Source organism: Panthera onca, chromosome C1 (assembly GCF_046562875.1).
Source record: "Panthera onca isolate mPanOnc1 chromosome C1, mPanOnc1 haplotype 2, whole genome shotgun sequence".
In the NCBI taxonomy this organism is placed as follows: domain Eukaryota; kingdom Metazoa; phylum Chordata; class Mammalia; order Carnivora; family Felidae; genus Panthera; species Panthera onca.
Window position 1 is genome coordinate 62,355,157 of NC_138346.1, and position 20,178 is coordinate 62,375,334.

The following is a 20,178-nucleotide window of genomic DNA, read 5'->3' on the forward strand; positions in this document are numbered from 1 at the left end:
AGGAGCACTTAATGTTACTTTAATAAGGATGAGTTTCCTGTAACAGGATTTGGGATTAACTTTAGTATCACTGAAGAGGGCTTTACGATAACGTCGTTGCTGTGATGAGAAGAGTTTGACTTGCCTTTACCCAATTAAACAGTTTGCAAATACTTTGAATGTACTTGATCTATTATTTCCTGTTTTACTGAAAGCTTTCATGGTACAACATATTTTAAGAATATTTGACGCTATCTCTTCCTTGTCGATGAGGCCCTGGCAGGCTGCCAAAGACTTCCTAAGGCAGGTTTGCTTCTGTCTGTCCTTCTGTCCACCGAGAATTGGGGAAGGAGGGAGGAGGTGAGAAGACAGGGAGTGCAACTGTAGCCTCAAGAAAAGTTGAACTCGCTTTGATGACAGCAACATGTAGGGAACAGTCAACACTACATAATATACCGTCCTAAGCTATTCAGCAGCAGTCTCTGCGACTGCAGCCTGGGCGCAAAGTAGAATCATATGTTCCCCACAAAACGGTCTGGCAGATCTTACTGTTCATTCGTACATTTTGCATTGTTTTGAATAAAGCAGAAATGTTTATTCATTGCTTCTGAATTAATACACCTTTCCTTTTAACTGCTGGAGGGGACGGATTGTTTAACTAGTTAACTCTTTAGTATAAGCGGGGGTCTCTCTGGACAGTTAACTTATTTTTACTTGAGCACTCATATTTTGGCAAGTATTCATTTGGAGCTGGCTTAATACTGTGGTTCAGAGCTGTAACAAACCGGGCAACTCCCTCAGCCTTTATATATAGTTCAGCCCCAAATGTCAAATGTGAGGGAGTAGATAATAAGAAAAGATAAAATACAAATTAATGTTAACAATGTATCTATTTTATGATTTTCCTCTCATATTAGTTAATAATTCTTAGCATTTATATGATGCTTTTCATCTTCAAAGCACTTTACAAATGTTAGCTAATTAACTATGAGGTAATGAGGCCTGGATAATAATGCTGCAGTAAATCTTCTCTAGCTCAGATTATGAAGTAAAAATAGAGATGTATGTATTCCTGCTTTTTTTTTTTTTTTTTTTTTTTTTTTTTTTTTAGAGCATTAGGTGGATCTTAGAGATTTTGTGAGTCTGAGACTCGGGCAATTTATCTTCGATGTAGAATGTATGTTTCTCTGTAAAAAACCTTGGGCAATTCAGATGCTCATGAACTGTAAGGATTTTCCCATCTGGCAGGTGGTTGGCAAACTTTTTTTTTCATCCTAGCTTTGTCTGTTCTTATTTCTCATCACTTTCACCTGATCTTTCTCTTCTTGTCTAATAACAGAGAAAGGTTCAAAGGGAAGGACATTTACTATGAGGAATTAGGGACAGACACCGATTCTGTTTTTTCCCAAAATTTCCCACGTGGTTTTAGTTTGCGATCTGCACGCTAACACACTCGTGTTATTTTACATTGTTTTGTATGATGGTGCTCGTGCCGGCAAATTTCATTAGTTTAGAATGGGGTATGTGTGCACTGTAGACAGTCTGGCTGGTATGAGGCCTAAATTATAGAAATTTTCAAGAAAAGCATACTTTATTCAACATAAAGTACCATCTGATATAAAACAGACTCTAGTAAGCAAACGAAGTCATTACTGAAAGCACTGTAGTTCATGGCAGACTTCTATTACAAACTACAAGCACACTGCTTTATGAGAATGAATTCCTTGCTGCACTCACGCTCTGAGTGCACGTCGTATTTCCCTGAACTCTTAATTTGGAAAAGCTACTAAAGTTAGTCAGATTCTTCTTATTCATGAATTAAGACTCTGACAATTCAGAGGGAATTTTATTTGAACCACGGAAAGTCCTATATACTCTAAATTAGAAAAATTTAATTTAACAAGGATTTATCCTATTTGTTAAATGCTTTCCCCTCCTCTTTCTATGAGTTATATATTTGTCTGTGTCTACCTACCCCAAATGCAAGGCTGACAAATAGAGGGCTCCAGCCTTGGACCTCTGTCCTCCTGAGACTTGGGGAACACGCTGAAACTATTTGGTTTTTGTTTTTTAATGTTTATTTATTTTTGAGTGAGAGAGAGAGAAGGACACAGAGAGAGAAAGCACGAATAGAGGAGTGGCAGAGAGAGAGGGAGACACAGAACTTGAAGCAGGATCCAGGCTCTGAGCTATCAGCGCAGAGCCTAACGTGGGTTTCGAACTCACTAACGGTGAGATCATGACCTGAGCCTAAGGTGGACCCTTAACTGACTCAGCCACCCAGGTGCCCCCACGTTTATACTATTTGGAAAAAGCCAGATGATGACTACATCTGTATAATACACTACAATGTTCATATGATGGATTATTTTTTCATTTTTCAGTCTGATAGTTTTAAAGTCCTGAACACCAAGTACCAGCCTATATGCTTTTACAATAATAATAAATCATCAAAGAGAAGAATCAATTGCTATAATATTCGGAGTCTAGTTCTATACATGCCTTAGTGATATGGCCTCTTTACCAAACTAGTGCCTGGTGACAGATTGTACATAAAATGTACTGTCATTGTCAAATTAGTATCTCTCAAAGAAATTAATTGCCCACTTAACTTGTAATGACATAACTTGATCAACTGGAGCTTACAATATGCTGGTCAGGGAGAAGTGTTTCTATCATAAATCATGACCTCGTTCCCAGGCTTTTATCCCTAAGAATAGATACCCTTAGCTTGTTGTGTCATCAGGATGGCTCCAGTCTTCAGATGGGGGTGGGGGTGGGGTCAGGAAGGAGGAGAAAAAAATTGAAATTAAGCCTTCTCATCAGTGACACCTACCCCCCTCTTTCCCATTTGCAGGGGGAAAGGAATGGACCCCAGTGAAGAAGGGAACTGAACCAAGTGCTTTCATATTATTTCAACGAAATCTCTCAACTGAATTCACTAACTGATTTCCTTTCTGTTGAGACGATCAATTTCTACATTTTGGAGAAATATTCTTAAAGCATTCCTAATCTGCTTTGCTTGCTTTGTGGTTACTCTTGCTATCTCTGTATATTTTTACTCTAGAAACTTGCTGTAGCCTGCAAGAAGCATGGAGACTTAGCATAGATTTGATTACCAAGAAAGGCTTAATCCCTGGCCTCCTTTTCTCGGTCCCTCCCCCAAATCTGCCACTCCCTTCTTTCACTAGAGCAGAATCAATTTAGATGGAGAGTCTTGCAGCAGTGGGAAAGCAGTATGAGTACACAGTGGACTACTGTGTGTATACGCTGATGTGGAACTGGCCAGGATAAGTTAGTGATTCAAAGATGCCATATACTACGAGCAATATAACACCATTTATGTTTTAAAAGCTTATATAGGCTGAAGAAAAGCATGAAAAAGTATATTAGTTCAATGTTTTATAATAAGGATACAGACTTTTAAAATCATATGCTCTTGACCAACTCTCATACTGTTCAAATCTTAGCTCAAATGTTCCTGGTTCCATAGGACCCACCCTGACCACCTTGTTAACCTGCAATCCATTCTCTGCTCTCCCCATTCTCCATGTATCATCTTCAAACATACTTAGAGTGACCAATTCATTGGCCAAATGGAACACTTTTGAAGGTGAAAGGGAGCGTTAACTGGAATGGGGTGGGGACAGAACAATATATATAATCTGAGACTATCTTGAACAAACCACCAGAATGTTTGGTCACTCCAGACACACTATGTAGTTGACTTATTTATTGTGCTGCTTGCTTATTGGCTGTCCCTCAACCTAAATAAAGCTCCGTGGGAGCAAAGGGGCAGAGCTTTTGGTCTGTTTTTGTTTTGTTTTTTAACATGGGATGTTTTACAAATTTGCGTGTCATCCTTGTGCAGGGACCGCACCAATTTTCTGTGTATTGTTTTAGTTTTAGTGTACATGCTGCCAAAGTGAGCATGCTTTTTGTCTGTTTCTATCTATTGGCTTATTGGTGTATCCCAAGGCCTAGAACAGTGCTTGTCACATAGGAAGTGTTTGATCAAGATTCACTGAATGGATGAATACAAGAATGAATGGACGAATACACTGAATGAATAATATATGAAATTCATTTTGGGACACATGTTATATAAATGTGGAAGAGTGTTCTAAGCTAAGTCGTAAGGCTGAGTCTTTGCCATACCCATGGCACTTTGTTGCATGTTCTGTGCATAGTAAGAATATGCTAAATGTTTCCTGATTAAATGAATATTTAGTTTGGATTCTGGTAAATTCTCAGAACACCCATCCCTGTTAAAAAAAATTTTTTTTAATGTTTATTTGCTTTTGAGAGAGAGAGAGAGAGAGTGTGTGTGTGTGTGTGTGCCCGCACACGTGTGCACACATGTGTGAGTGGGGGAGGGGCAGCGAGAGAGGGAGACACAGAATCCCAAGCAGGCTCCAGGCTCTGAGCTGTCAGCACAGAGCCTGACGCGGGGCTTGAACTCACGAACCATGAGATCATGACCCGAACCGAAGTTGGACGCTTAACTGATGAGCCACCCAGGCGCCCACCCATCCCTGTTAAAATGAGTAATTCAAAATATATTACAAAATCTAACACTAATGCTATTTTGGCTGATGTCCTATTTTCCTTCTGTTAAACAAAATTCAGCTGAGCAAATGTGAAGATCTAATTGGCTTATTCAACAATTCATGAGTCAGGCAGTATACTATCTAGCAGATAGAAAGGAGCTTGTAGGGTGCTTGACTGGTGCAATCAGTGGAATGTGCAACTCTTAATATCTTGAGCCCCACATTGGGTGTAGAGATTACTTAAAAAATAAAAAATCTTAAAAAAAACAAGAAAGAAAAAGAAAGGAGCTCCAGGGAGCTGTACAAAATGGAAGACTTTTATAGGCAGAAGGAGGTGGGGCAAGAGAGTTATTCTAGCAAAGAATGGATTATTTCAGGCAAAGTCACCTTCCTTTGGAGGAAGGCTGGGGTCTATTAGGCAGATTACCTCACTAGTGCTGACCTGGTAATTCTAGATTGACTGGTTAAGATTATATTCCTGGGGGAGGCTGAAACTGCAGTTAGGTTAGGTATTAAGTCTTGGTCTGTTGGCATGTGGTTTAGGACAAGTGACTCCATTTTGAGCTTGTTGTTTCTTTCTTTCTTTCTTTTTTTGTTTTAACACTTCATTAGTATGGATAAATGAGAATGGATTTACTAGACAGTAAATTAACATGTTTAAGTGTTCTCCCTCCTCTCCCTTTCTGACTATTTGGAAAGCAATTTCACTCTTCAGTAGGAAAAGTTTTCTATTTACATTTTATTATTTTTTCATATAGATGTTTTTTGGGGGGGCATGAATTAAAATATTAAGTTACAGATGGCCTTCTCACATGGTCTGATTTAAAGTTCTCCCTAGTGTTTTTCTTCTCTCAGGTATTAACCAATAGCTTGTGCTGAATTAGTTCCTGCATAGTTTCCATTTTCTTTTCTCACTTTACCATTACAAAGTACATATGTAAAAAACACCTTAACACCCACATGTATTTTCCATATAGTCAGGAGGGACATAGGAAAGACTGTTCTTCAGGATTAAACACACATTCCCATACTGCTCTCTCATTCATCCTTCTTCCTTATTTTGGTGTAATTTAAAACCTGACTTGGTTACCCCCATAAGACAATATTGTGAGGCCAACTGTTCTCTTTCTTCAAAGTCCAGGTGGTACTTGTACTTAAAGAGTGATTTGAAATGACTTTCTCATTAAATGCCTTTTGTTTAACCTAATCTCCCCAAAGGAAGCTCTGTTTCATTTGGGAAATGTTTTCAATAATGTATGGAAAGGACAGTATTCGGAGAAAACTAAAGGGCCTAGGAGTAAAACTGTGAACTTAAACGGGGTTGGGGGGCAGAGAGAGGAACAAGAAAGGCCTTGGCCAGAGGGAGCTGTGTTTACATTGAACATCTGATTTGGGTGCTGTCTCCTATAGATGGCATGAAATTGGAGGGCATCTCTCTTTCTAAAAGCAGGCAGAGTGTGTAGAAGGAGTGCAGGGACAATAGGTAAGTTGGGAAGGTAGAGAGAGGACCTGGCTATGGATGGGAGAGTTGCCAATGGAGAAAAGGCTTCTGCGAGCAGAATGAGGATGGAAGGGACCACTGGGTGTCAATCTGCTTAGACAGCACAAGAATGTGTTAGAGAGACTGGGGACAATCCCATTCTCATAGTAGTGTGATAATAGCACACATTGTTGTGATAATTATTAAGAAGTTGAGCTTCTGATACACTTTCGAAGAAAGTTCCTATTTCAGGGATAAACTTTCCAGTCTTGTTAATTTTTACAGACTGAAGATAATATATATTAAAAAGTGAAAAAATGTCTACAACAGAAATGCACATGTTTTGCCTTCTCTGCAAGGCAGAGACATTTCTTTTCAGAGACATTTCGTCAACCTTAAGTTAGAAAAGCCTACTCCTGCTCTGAATCTGACCTTTAGTCTTTGTGTGGCTGCTGCTGCAGTTAGTTTTTAGTTCTAAGGCCTAAACCATGGAAAGAAAGGAAGAACAGGAGGATGGAGGAGTGGGGAGAGCAGGAGGGAGTTTGGAATGAGGCGGGCAGAAGAAGGAAAGTCGGACACCCAGTCCTAGGTTAATTTTTGTCGCTCAAGATGGCATCTTAAGGACTTGAGTTTTAATAAACTCCACTCTAATACCTTCCACACTGGTTTAAAACAATGTTTCATTTCATTCAAACTTAAGGACTTGTAAATTAATTCAATCTATCCAGATTTGCAACAAAGGTTCTCATACTTTTTTGTGCATGGGGGTGACTCAGGGTACAGATTTCCCCTCACCCGACCTCCAAAGGTTCTGCTCACCTAGGTCTGGGTGGGCCCAGGAAAAGGGCATCTTTAGCAAGCTCCCTAGGTGGCTCTGATACTCCTAGCCCAGCTGGAGGCAGCTGGAGAAGCACTGGTTTAGCACTCGTTATTCTGACTTCTCCTGGGTTGGGTTAGGCCCCAAGAGCCTCCTCTGATCTCTCTTTTATTTCTGAAGAAGGAAAAGCGGCTCTCCCTTCTCTCTCTGTTCTCTGGAGGTAAAGGGAACAACTAGGTTTCTGTGCCCCGCCTCATCCCTTTCTCTCATTCTCAGGGCTTTTTTCACACATATCCTGAAGCTAAACATGCCAGCTTCCTTTCCGCTTATCAATGGGATGGGAAAAGTGAGCACCATTACTGAAGTATTGTTTAAATATGATGTGACATTCTGACCCCCTGAAGCTAAAGCCATTACCAGACGAGTAACACCTCTGATGTCCTTGCAGGAAGGGATTTTCCCCTCTGTGATCTTTGTGTGAAGATCTCAAGTGGACAGCTCTGCATTGAGCAGAAAAATCACAGAACTTGCTCAGTGTGGCTTATTTTTAACAGGAACGTGGAAATAAAAGAAATGCAAAATAATGTAAGGGTTTCATGTATAGTACAGTTGCATAGTTGGGGGTGTGAATTTAATTCCTGGCACAGAGTAGTCATTTAATAGATATTTGCTGAATACATGAATATATTTTAAAAATAAACTCAAGCCCTATTTCTTAGCTCTATGATATAGACATAAGAGATACACAGTTAATTTCTATTACATCTCTTCAGAGAGCCATGGCAACTTTTAAATCTCAGTTGAGCCGCTATTTGGTCATATGATTATTTGCTATGATTGTCAAGAACCTATAGCTACACAGTTGCATGTACAATTATTAGCCACTCCTGACCCAAAATGGATGGGTTAGCCTGCAGTTAGTTGTTAAGAATATACTGCTAGGGGCACCGGGGTGGCTCAGTTGGTTAAGTGTCCGATTTTGGCTCAGGTCACGATCTTATAGCTCGTGGGTTCGAGCCCTGTGAGCTGAGCCCCATGTTGGGTTCTGTGCTGACAGCTCCGAGCCTGGAGCCTGCTTTGGATTCTGTGTCTCTGTCTCCCTCTCAGCCCCTCCCCCACTCATGCTCTGGCTCTCTCTCTCAAAAATAAATCAACATTAAAAAAAATTAAAAATAAAAGAATATACTGATGAGGTTTTATAGAACTTTGGGATCTTTCGGTGCTCAGAAAACACTAGTTTCTTGTTATATTAAGCTTACATATAAATATTGGTGAAAAGATACAGACTTGCTAATAATTAAAAGTTGTTAAATCACTCAGACATATTACACATATAGAAACTAAAAATGTTAGAATGGTAATGAGTGACTGGAGAGACCTGGCATACTGAATGGGAGTTAATGCAGGATGCTAGATTTCAGGGCATAAAGTCTTGGGATTTTGTGATGGTTCAGGAAAAGCCAAGGAAGCTAATGATTGAGGGTCCTCAGAGGCCCCATGGAGAAGCCCAATGCCCTCACTTGATAGGTGAGGAAACTACAGCTTTGAGAGGATTCTCTCTGCTTTTTCTCTTTCCAGCCCCTTCAACCATGCTTTCTCCTTTCTTTTTTGAAGAGTTCTTGGTGATCTGTTAAGTACTCCATGCTGCCTTCCTTCTTCCCACAGTTTCATCAGATAGGATTACATCATGGGCTTATATTCTATAGTTCCATTTATATAGTATAGTATAATCATGCAACCTAAAAAAGAAAAAGGCAATAGAACCATATTGCTGGGCTTCTTGTCCAAGGAGTTTTCATGAGGCCAAACCTATTTGGTGTCCCCCAAGAATGGCTGGAAAGTGGTAAAAAAAGTTTTCCCTCCACTTCTTTGGGTAACAGGTCTAGAGCAGGGGTTGGCAAACTTCTGTAAAGGGTAAGGTAGTAAATAGTTTAGGCTTTGCAGGCCTGCCATTGTGGTGTGGGAGCAGCCATGGACTATATGTAAACGAATGGCTGTGTCTGTGCTCCAATAAGACTTTTTAGAGTCAGAACCACAGCCAGAATTGAGAGTCAGCAGAGTTTTCCTATTTCCCTTTACCCTCTCAGCTTCCCTTTGCCCATGGGCACTCTTGGTGCTGTGTGCCGATAGCTGCCTTTGCACAACATGCCCCAGATTTTTTATTGCCTCTCAGTCTCCAACAAACTTATTTTTCCTGGTTCACTGTTTCAGGACCAGCTCTCAGAAGTTAGCTCATTTGAGAAACCAATTACAAAAAAAAGTGTAAATTGTGACAATATTTTTTTGCCTTCTTTAGGATGAAAGATGGCTCAGGTTGGTCTCCAAATAGAAAGCTCACCACCATTTTTCCCGTTGCCTTGTTAACTTTCACCAAGATATCAGGAATATCTCTGCAAATCCCCATCAAGGCTATTCCACAGTGCCTCAAGACCTCTGCTAACTTCCTATAAAAACCAATCGTTGTCTGAAAGCTTCAAGTTTCTTCTCAACTTGGCTTCAATCGAGTCTTTGGTAATCTATTCAACTTTCTTTTCTAACGATTTTTTAAGTTTATGTATTTATTTTTGAGAGAGCATGCAAGCAAGTGGGGAAGGGCAGAGAGAGGGAGGGGAGAGAGAGATTTCCAAGCAGACTCTGCATTGTCAGCACGGAGCCTGACATGGGGCTCAGACTCACGAACCAAACTGTGAGATCATGACCTGATCTGAAATCAAGAGTCAGACGCTTAACCAACTGAGCCACCCAGGTGCCCTTCTATTCAACTTTCTTGACAGAGTCACCACTTGACCCTCTCTGCAGGTCTCGTACTGAGGTTGCAGGTGTTACATGGCAGCATGGAACAGGGATTAAAGGACACTCTGGAGCCAAATTGCCTGGGCTCACGTGCTGGTGCCACCAAACTCCAGGGTCTTGGGCACGTCACTGAAACTTTACACACCTCACTTTCCTGTGAAAATGGTATAATGATGATAATATATATCTGATAGGTTAGTGTGAAGGTTAAATGGAGCAAGAGGGGTCAAGTACAGGGCTTGGCATATAATAACCACTCAGTGCATGTCAGTTATGTTATTCTCCAATAAAAATTCAATGAAGGCATCAGCATATTCTATATTAAACTGCAGTTTGGTTACTCTGACCCCGGACAGACTGTCAGTTAACCATCAGCATTCCTTAAAGGACTGTTTGACTCCTGGAAAGAGCCTGCTGGACTCCGCCACAGCTGGATTTGCATATTGCTCCTCCCTACTAGCTCTCTGACGGCAGCCAGATAAAGTGACCTTTCTGAACTTCCCATTTATGCTTTTTACCTACTTAGCATAGCTGGTGTGAAGACCACATGGGAGAATGCTAGTGAAGTTGCATCAAATAAATGTATTAAATATTTTTATTTCAATAATGGCTTTCGGATTATCTCTGTAAACATCCGTAGAGTTCTTGGAAGGCACTAGGCCTGGTAGCAATATCTTACATGTCGGGAGAATTAGGGAAATATTTTTGGAAAGTAGAACACTTCTTTCTAAGCAAGTTGTCTGCTTAGAACCACTTAACCTGTGTATAAGTGAAGCTGGTCCTAGATCATAGGACATTATGGGAAGCCTGAAAGTCCAGTACAGAGAATCCAGAATGTAGAATAAATTAACCTAGATTTTACTCTGTTTTTACTCTGTTATTGACTCACAGTGTGACCCCTGGATAAGTCACTGGTTGTCTGCTCCATCATCTGTAAAAAGAGTGGGGTTGGCCTGGTATTTTCTAAGTCTTCTTATTGTTCTAAAATAGAACCTTCAGGTGTACAGAGCAGTGACACGTCATTTTTACGTCCCCAGATCGATCTGGCAAGTAACAGCCAACCATCCAAAGTTATCAAGGGGATGGTTAATTGGCAGAAATATTTTCTTTGATTTTAACATCGTAACGTGAGTGGCAATAAGACTTGCATTGTTTGCTTGATTTTTTTCCCCTCTCCTTTTGTTTTGAATGATACATGGCCCAGTAAAACCACAAGTGAGTGTGAATGAAGAAAACATTCTGTGTGGCTCAAAGGCTAGCATTCTTTACTGTCACTGACCAAGGGGCTGGTTTGGAGAACAGTAAATACCAGAGGTCATGTAAGTGGGTACCCAACTAACTAAATAAGCATAGATCCTCCCCAACTCCTCATTTTATTCGTAGGTTGTCACTGGTTCACGTATGTCATGTGTCAACGCACAAACTCCTTCTCTTCCTTGTATCTTGATGAAAACATGATTTGTCTGGGTACTTCTGTTAAACTGCCAAACTGGTGTTTACACATAGACATAGTCTGAACTGATGACCAGGTTAGTCATTTAACCAAGTAACCCGATCAATAACCAGCCCATGATTCAAACCACTCGGTGTGACTGGATGCGGTATTGTGAGTCATGGATACAAATAAAATATTTGAGAGGAGATATCTCGACATCTCTCCAAAATTTCTACTTCATACAAATTTGACTTAGGATGAAGACTAATGTAATTCAATAATAGCTACACAGAGAAGAAATACCATAGGTAACTTTAAAAAAAGGAATCTCCAAAAACTTATTTTAGAGATAGTCTCTGAACTTTGAAATATCTGTAAAATAGTATATATGACATAATGATCCCTTTCTCTTGAAGGTTATTTTAACTGTGATCAGGGAACTGGCAATAAATACCTTATACCTTATGAAATCTCACAAATCAACACTGGCAGTGTGGAAAACCAATAAACACAGATTTGAGCAAAACATCTTTTAAAAACTGTTTTAGGGGCATCTGGGTGGCTTAGTCGGTTAAGTGTCTGACTTTGGTTCAGGTCATGATCTCATGTTTCTCTGTGTCAGGCTCTGTGCTGACAGCTCAGAGCCTGGAGCCTACTTTGGATTTTGTGTCTCCCCCCTCTCTCTGCCCCTCCCCTGCTTGTGCTCTCTCTCTGTCCCTCAAAAAAATAAATAATAAAAAAAAACCCTGTTTTAATGATTAACAAGTGTCTGAGGTCTAGTTACTATACTGATTTTTATATAACTTTGAATCTCATTGACTTCATTAACATAAAAAAATCACTTTCTCCCATCCACAGTGTAAACCTTAATCCTAATCCTTCTCTTCAGCCTGTTTCCAGCCTACAAATCTGGCCAATCCTGCAACCCCCTTGAATTATATTTCCTCCTCTTTCCTTCCTTTAACCACTGAATTTCTGGGAAATTAGCCAGCTGCCACAGGAAACTAAAGTGACTGTCTCAGTCACCCAGCTGATAAACTGCAGATAAATTCCAGATTTCAACTCATTTCTTTTGTATGGGATCATCTTTAGTTTATCCTTCCTCCACCCATTGCTTCCCCAGCCCTTACTACCCAATCTGCAAAGGACATTTTTACCGGATGTGTTAATTTCACACCACTTTTATTCTCCTTCCATCATTCTAGCTTAGGTCTTTAATACCTTTTGCTGAACTGCCACATAAGCCTTCCGACTGATTTCCTTGCCTCTCACTTCTCCCTTTGCACTACTGCCAACAAGCTCTGCAAATTCCAGCTCCGTTCATGGCATTCCTCTGAACACAATCCCCAGTGGTTTCTGGTTGCCCAGTAAATAGAGTACAAACTCCATAGCACAGTATTCAAAGTCCTCCACAATCAACTTCTCCAGTGGTACCTTTTATTTACTTACTATGCTCCAGTCAAACAAGAACAGGACCTGAATTTTTCCGGATGCTTCAGTCTGACTGGGCTCTTTCATTACACTTGGTTGCTGTAGGTGTACAAGGGTGCTTAGAATGGGGGTGGGAGGGACTTTTTTTCCCCTTCTAATTCACACCAAGACTAGCAGCTGCCCTTGTGTTTTACTTTATGGGATGGCAGCTCGTTCTACCTCTGTCCCTCTCTGCTCAAGCCACCATTCAAGATTCAGGTTAAATGCTGATTTCTTCATTTCTCTATGCTCCCTCTCTGCTCTTACTTACTCTGCCATTTCCTACTATAAATATCTATGTATATGTCACAGCTCTCTTTCTCCATTGTAAACTCCTACATTAGCTCAATAATGTCTTAAGACAGTAATATCTGCAGATTAATTGTGTGAAACAAATAATTTATTATTAATCATAGTTCAAATATACAGAGTTGTATACTTGGAAATGGTGAATTGTATTGTATGTGAATTACATCTCAGTAAAGTTGTTATAAGAAAAATAATTCAAATATTAATATTTGTAAATTATTTACTTAATGATTTTAAGCAGGATAGGTTACAGCATGGCAGATACAGCACGCACACATTTGTATCTCCTGTTTCCTGAGATCTCATTTACTTATTTATTTTTAAAGTTTGTTAATTAATTAATTAATTTAGAGAGAATCCCAAGCAGGCCCTGCACTGTCAGCACAGAGCCTGACATGGGGCTCAATCCCACAAACTGCAAGATCATGATCTCAGCTGAAACAAAGAGTCATATGTTCAACTGACTGAGCCACCCAGGAGCCCCTCTTGAAATCTTATTTAAACAGCAGTAAATTAGAACTAAGAAGAATAAACTCAAGATAATGATAAGAATAGAAGAGTGAATCATCAAAGGAAGAGAGATTTTAATATATTTCTGGAAGATGAAAAATGGATAGAAGTCACCTTGCTTCCAGTAATAAAGGCCTAGGTAGTTCAAACTGTTCTCTCCTTGAGCCAAATAGTAAATTAGGACAAAATTTAAAAATACCTAACTGAAGGCACTGGAAAGCTAGCAAGAGAATGAAAAAATAATGAACCAAGGTCTAGAAGAAAACAGAAATTCTGAGAGAAGAACTTGGCATTGGGGGCAACTTTTCTTCTGGAAGGGATTTGCCAATTTCAGAAAAAGGCAACTAAGAGGCTGTGAGGCTAAACAGTGAAGAGCAACGAAGGGGACAAAAGTTGGAGACTTAAACACCTATCTTCCCTGCCGCCCCCCCACCTTCCCCCACACACACCCTGACTTGGGATGGTAAAGAGCTCCACTTTAGGAGATAATAAACCAGATGTCTACTGTTCTAACAAGGATTTCAGGTCAGTTTCCAACCATCATAGGCTCTAGAGTTGGATTAAAGTGGTCCTGATTTATTTGTGCCCACAGAAAATGCTACTGTTTTATGGAAGAAGGGAATATTATTCTGGGTCTCAAATTATCTTTACAAGCAATGTCACAAGTATAATTTCCAATATGCAATAAATAATAACCAAGAGAATAAGAAAACATAAATGAGAACCACATAAGTTAAAACTGCTAGAAACCAAATAAAGAGAAACCCTTAAAAGCAATAAGGGAAGAAGGCAAATTACCTTCATAGGAAGAACAATTTGAATTACAGTTGTCTTTTCAACAGATACAATGAGAACCAGAAGATAATGAAGTGCTATCTTTAGAGTTCTAAGAAAAAATAACTGCCAATATAGAATTCTGCACTCATCAGAAATATCCTTCAAAAATTAAGATGCAATATAGACATTTTTAGTTAAACAAAAACTTATAGTAGCAAACTCATAGTAAGGACATACTAAGTGCCCTTTAGGCAGAAGGAAATGGATCTCAGAATAAAGGTCTGAGATGTGGGAAGAAACGAAGAGCTATGAGAACAATAATAATGTATCATGGGATTTAAAATATATATGAAATTAAAATATACCACAATAGGGCACCTGGTTGGCTTATTCGGTAGAGCATGTGACTCTTGATCTTGGAGTCATGAGTTCAAGTCCCCATGTTGGCCTAGTTAGAAATATACCACAATAGAAGCAATATAATCAAGGAGGAATATATAATATACATAGAAATATTAGCGTTGTAAGGTCCTTGAATTCTTGAATTGTTCAAGAATAGGGTAAGAGTATTAAGTAATATTAGATTTTGGTTAAGTCAAGGAAGGCATATTGTAATTTCTTGGGTAGCCAAAAAATGGTAAAAGTGTGTATATGTACCTAATGATATAGGCTTAATATACATAGAGAAAACAATTGCCAAAACTAAAAGGAGAAATGGATAAGTACACAATCATAGTGGGAGATTTTTAACATAGTTCTCTTACCTGATAGAAACAGCAGTAAAAAAATTCAGTAAGCATGGAAAAGAGGACTATTAATAAACTGGACCTATTGTGCATATATAGAAGACTGCAGAATATACCTTATTTCTAAGTAAATATGGAATATTTATTAATAAAGTTTTATTATGGAAATCATATGCTGAGTTATAAAGTATCAATAAATATCAAAGTCATTGAAATGATACTGAATTTGTTCTCTGGCCATAAGAACAATTAAGGTAGAACTCAACAACAAAAATATAGGAGATAATCTTTGTATGTTGAGAAATTAATAAACTTCTGAAAATCTCATGAGCAAAAAAGAAACCATAACTGCATAATAGTAAAAACACTTTCATTTGCTACTAATTCCATACTTAGAGGGAAAATTATAGCTTAAATAAATATATTAGAAAACAAGGCTTAAAATCCCAAGAGATTAGAAAAAATAACAGCCAATTTTATCAAAGAAAAAACATAATATACCTAAGAGCAGAAGTTAGTAAAGTGGGAAACAAATAGATAATGAAAAAAATGAACAAAATCAAAGGTTGTTTCCTTTAAAACACTAATTGACAGACCTGGCAAGAATAGTCAAGAAAAAAGAAAACACAAATTATCACTATTGCAAATGAAAAAGGAGATCTTATGACAGATTCTACAATACTAAAAATATCTTAAGAGATATGTTGAGCAATTCTAACCAAACTTGCAAATGCAGAAAAAAGAGACAAACTTCTAGAAAACTAAAACCTAACAAAACTGACACAGGAAGAAACAGAAGATATGAGTAGTCATAAATTATTAAAGAAATTTAATCCATAATTAAAACTTTCCCTCATAAAAACTGCAGACACAAAGAGCTCCTGTAGTGAATTAAAACTATTTTGAGAAAGAACTAATGTCATTCTTACACAAACTCTTCCGTAAAAAAGCAAGTAGGGATATTATGAGAATTAAGAATGTATATGTTAATTTCATTATGGGCACAGATATAAATTTTTTAAAAAATAATAAATCAAATGCAGCAAAATGTAAAAGGACAATACAACATGATAGAGTTGTATGTACTGAAAGGATGCAAAGCTGGTTTCATGTTAGAAAACCAGCATAACTCACTACACTGACAAAATAAAGGAGTGAAATAGAATTATTTACATGTATAAAACATAAGCATGTGATAAAAACATCCACTTGTAAGGGAAAAAACCCTCTAGAGAACAGAAAGGAACAGCAAATATTATAATTAATGATCAAACACTGAAAGCTTTCCTGAGACTATAAAAAAAGACAAGAGTGCATACTATTAGCCATCCTAAACAACCTTGTACTGGAAATCCCAGCCAGGTCAGTGTGGCATTTCGATTAAAACAAAAATGACACGAATTCTTTATTGCTCCTTGTATGTAATCCTTTGCAATGTAATGGGACTCTGAAGCCCCTCTTGAATGTGGGTTGGTCCTGCATTTTGTTTTGGTTAAAAGAATATGGTGAAATTGACAATGTGCCAGTTCTGGGCCTCAAGAGTGCCCCCCCCCCCCCCCCCCCCCCCCCCCCCCCCCCCCGCCCAGCCATCTTTTTCAGAGACTTTGGCACTGCCATTGGGGATAATAACAAATTAGAGGATGAGACCATGTTGAGTAGAACTAAGTTGGCCTAGCTGTCCTTGCTGTGGCCCTAGATATGTGAGAAACCCAGTCAACATGAACATAAGTGGTTAGCTGACCTACAGCTAAGCGCAGATGCACAAATGAGTACTGGCAAGACTAATTCGAACCAGCATAAATACTCAGCCAACCCACAGACTTGTAAGAAATATGTGCTTAATGGGGCGCCTGGGTGGCGCAGTCGGTTGAGCGTCCGACTTCAGCCAGGTCACGATCTCGCGGTCCGTGAGTTCGAGCCCCGCGTCAGGCTCTGGGCTGATGGCTCGGAGCCTGGAGCCTGCTTCCGATTCTGTGTCTCCCTCTCTCTCTGCCCCTCCCCCGTTCATGCTCTGCCTCTCTCTGTCCCAAAAAAATAAATAAAAAACGTTAAAAAAAAAAAAAAAAAAAAAAAAAAAAAGAAATATGTGCTTAATTTGGGGTGGTTTATAATGCAGCAAAAGCATTATAAAACAGACAGTAAATCAAGAAAAAAACAAAGTATAAAAACAAGTATGAAGTATGAAAAAGGAAGAACATGTCTATAGTAGTTTACAGAGGATATAATTGTATATGCAGAAAATCCAAAAATATCTACAGATAGGTTATTGGAATTAATGACATAGCAAAGTTGATGCATCTCAAATACAAAATATCAACTGCATTTTCATATAATGGCAATATCTTAGTCTGTTCAGGCTGCTATAACAGAATTCCACAGATGTGACTTAAACAACATAAATTTCTCTCTCATAATTCTGGAGGTATGGGAAGTCCAATATCAAGGTGCCAGTAGATTTGGTGTCTGGTGAGGACCTACTTGCTGGTTAACAGACAGCCATCTTTTCACTGTGTCCTTATGTGGTAGAAGAGGCAAAGCAAGGTCTCTGGGGTCTCTTTAAAAGGGCACTGATCCCATTCATAAGGACTCTACTCACATGACTTAGTCACTCCCCAAAGTCCCACCACCAAATACTATCATGTTGGGAATTAGATTTAAACATGAATTTGGGGGGGGGGGGAGACATAAAAATTTAGTCTAGAACAGGCAACAAATAGTTAATACATAAAAATTAAAAAGTGTTAAATAATATCAAATTATATATGGTATATAGGGATAAAACTAATAAACTATGTGTAAGATTTCTCAAATAAAATAATAAATCATTATTGAGAGAAGAGAAGGAATAACTAAATAAACAGAAGGATATATCATGCTTATAGTTTGGAAAACTCAATATTATAGGCATGACCATTCCTTCCAAATTGACTTATAGACTCAAGATGATTCCAAAGAAATATGAACAGTTCCCCACCCCCCCCATAAGTTGACTATTTGAATCTATAATATGCAAAGAGCCCAGACTAATCAAGGGTCTCTTGGAGAAGAAAAACCATGTTGGAAGACTTGCTTTGTCATATACCAAGGCTTATTATAAAGGTACAGGATTTAAGACAAGGATATCTGATCAACAGAACAGAGAATCTGGAAATAGATCCATTATTACCTGATTTATGTAAATGGTAGTATTTTAGAGCAGTAGGCAAAAGATGGCCTTTTCATTAAATGGGGCTACAATAGTTGAATCTCCATTATGAGAAAATATGAAAATTGGCCCTTACTGCACACCATTCACACAAAATCACTTCTGGCTGGGTAGAAGATCTAAACATGAAAGGCAAGAAATAATGCCTCCAGAAGATCCTAAAGGTAAATATCTATGACTTTGAGGCCGGACAAGATTTCTTAGTATGCTTTTAAAAAGTACTAATCAAGGAAAAGATTGATAAGTTGTACTATGTTAAAATTACAGACATTTTTCATCAAAAGATATTTTAAGGGAATGCAAAGACAAGGCATCTAGTGGAGAAAATACTTGTGACACATATAATTAACTATATGTAATACATTTCTCCAAATAAAAAGAAAAAATACAGTTAACCCAATTAAAAATGGGTGTATCACAAGAGAAGGTATTTAAAATGGGCACTAAACACATAAAAATGTGCTCAGTTATCCTTATCAATTAGAGATATGTAAGGTATAAATCAAAGTGAGATTCTAATATATACCCATTAGAGTGCCTATATAAAGAAGGCTGATAATAGCAAGAACTGGAAGTTCTCTTATGTCACAGGTATGACTGTAAATTGGTAAAATCACTTAGGAAAACAGTTTGGTATTACCTACTGAAGTGCAGTTATATGTACTTTAGAACTCTGCAATCATAAACCTAGGTGCATAGCCCACAGAAATGCATGCAAATATACACTAAGAGACCTGGAACAATGTTCACAGTGGCAATGTCCAAAATAGCCCCAAATTGGAAAGAATTCATATTTGTCTATCAAAAGCAGAATGGCTAAGTCAGTTATGCCATATTCACAAACTGGAATGCTACATAGTCATGAAAAGGAATGAACTACATTTCTATTACACAACATAGATAAGTCTCACAAATATAACACTAAATAAAAGAAACAAGACCCAAAAGATTACCTACTACATGATTCCACCTACATAAGTTCCCAAAACCTAACTCTAAGAGGCAAAATTTAACTGTAGTGTTTAGGAATGCACATGAGTGGTAAAATTATAAAAAAAATCAAGGAGGTATTTACCAGCAGAGTCATGAGAGTGCTTGTCTTTGGGAAGGTGGTGATTGGGAAGGGACAAGAGGGACACTTCTAGTGTGCTGACAATGGTCCACTGCATGCACAGATGTTTATACAGATGCTCACTTTCTGATAACTGACTGAATTGAGTCTTCTGATTTGTGCCCTTTTCTGTATTTGTATGACATTTAAACATAAAGAAAGTTAAAGGAAGTGGACGGAGGCATATCTTCAGATGAACCAAAATGTAAAAACAGCAGCTCAGAGTATGAACACCAAAGGTGCAGTTAAGCGAAACTGTTCTATTCCCAGAATGATTTCTATTTTGTCCAGGGTCAGTTATTTTGTTTGTCTTGACAATATCCTTCAGCCTGTTGGTTTTCTTCACGTCAGGTATCCTCGCAGAGATACTATTAAAAGTCAATGACACATAAAAATAGATGTTTAATTGTATAAAGTTTAAAAGGTAATCAACAAAAATTTAAATATACAATTATAATCACTGGAAGAAGTAAGAGAGAAAGGAGATAAAACTGAAATAAATGCACATCTTTCATAGAAGGGGAGAGTAAATGTTATCAATAATGATAAACCAAAGAAGATAGAAGTAAATTATCCATAGATATGATGGAAACCATTAGAAGAATTAGAAATAGTAAAAAATGGTTGATTCTGTGGGGAGGGACTAAGGTAGGGACAGGGAGATAATGTTTTTCATTATCAACCCTCTGGACTATGTGATTTTTGTTTTGTTTTGTCATGTGCATATTACCTTGAAAAATCTCATAAGACTTTTATGAGATTCCAGGTTGAATCTTTCTCATATACTTGATTTAAGAATTGCTTCTTGAGTTTGTGGCATTATGACTAGTCCAAGAATAACATCAACAATCTGTAGATGGTGTAGTTGGTTTTCTTGTTTGTTTGTTTGTTTGTTTTGTTTATTTATTTTGAGAGAGAGAGAGAGGGAGAGAGAGAATCCCAAGAGAATAAAGAGCTGGATGCTTAACTGACTGAGTCACCCAGGAGCCCTGTGAA

The 20,178-nt window shown here is 38.3% G+C and overlaps 1 non-coding gene across 1 annotated transcript; it reads right to left on the reverse strand.

Annotated features, from left to right (window-relative positions):
• Nucleotides 1-3,805: 3,805 nt before the first annotated feature.
• On the reverse strand, nt 3,806-3,912 carry LOC132674034 (U6 spliceosomal RNA). Its single transcript, XR_009608358.1, has one exon. It is a non-coding gene; the product is annotated as a U6 spliceosomal RNA (small nuclear RNA).
• Between the last annotated feature and the right edge of the window lie 16,266 nt (nt 3,913-20,178).